The sequence below is a fragment of the Octopus bimaculoides genome, chromosome 30 (assembly GCF_001194135.2).
Source record: "Octopus bimaculoides isolate UCB-OBI-ISO-001 chromosome 30, ASM119413v2, whole genome shotgun sequence".
Taxonomy (NCBI): domain Eukaryota; kingdom Metazoa; phylum Mollusca; class Cephalopoda; order Octopoda; family Octopodidae; genus Octopus; species Octopus bimaculoides.
This window is the reverse complement of record NC_069010.1, coordinates 1,742,150-1,743,287: the sequence shown is the minus strand read 5'-3', so window position 1 is coordinate 1,743,287 and position 1,138 is coordinate 1,742,150.

The window sequence follows — 1,138 nt, the reverse complement described above, 5'->3', positions numbered from 1 at the left end:
TTTCAGTCATTTGACTGTGGCCATGCTGGAGCACCGCCTTTAGTCGAGCAAATCGACCGCAGGACTTATTCTTTGGAAGCCTAGTACTTGTTCTATCGGTCTCTTTTGCCGAACCGCTAAGTTACGGGGGACGTAAACACACCAGCATCAGTTGTCAAGCGATGTTGGGGGACAAACACAGACACACAAACACATACATACACATACATATATATATACACATATACGACGGGCTTCTTTCAGTTTCCTTCTACCAAATCCACTCACAAGGCTTCGGTCGGCCCGAGGCTTATAGTTGAAGATACTCACTTGCCCAAGGTGCCACGCAGTGGGACTGAACTCAGAACCATGTGGTTGAGAAGCAAGCTTCTTACCATACAGCCACACCTACGCCTACACATAGCCACGCCTGCCCCTATGCATATATGTGCGTGTGTGTGTGTGTGTGTTTGTGGTTGCGTATGTATATGTGTATGTGTGCAGTTTCTAGTTACAGAGGAAATCTTCATAAATCAGACGTAATCTCCTGTTACACATCTTGGACAGACATTTATGGCTGGCCGTCATCATCGTGATTATCGTCGTCGTCGTCATCATCAGCAGCAGCATCATCAGCATCACCATTATCATCAGCATCACCATTATCATCACCCTCACTATCATCATCATCACCACCACCATCAGCGTCATCATCATCGTCGCTGTCAATGTTGTTGTCTTGAACAGCACTCCTACCATGATGACCATCGTCGGCAGCAGCAGCCTCCTTATCCTCATCCGCATCATCATAATCATTACCACCCCAACCACCATCATTGTCATCATGACTACCATCATCACCATCGTCCTTGTCAGTACCACCACCAAAATATCAATAATAATAATAATCCTTTCTGCTGTAGGCACAAGGCCTGAAATTTGGGGGAGGGGACTAGTCGATTACATCGACCCCAGTACGTAACTGGTACTTAATTTATCGACCCTGAAAGGATGAAAGGCAAAGTCGACCCCGGCGGCATTTGAACTCAGAACGTGAAGTCAGACGAAATCCCGCTAAGCATTTCGTCCGGCGTGCTAACGATTCTGCCAGCTCGCCGCCTTATCAACAACAATAATAATAATAATAATAATAATAATA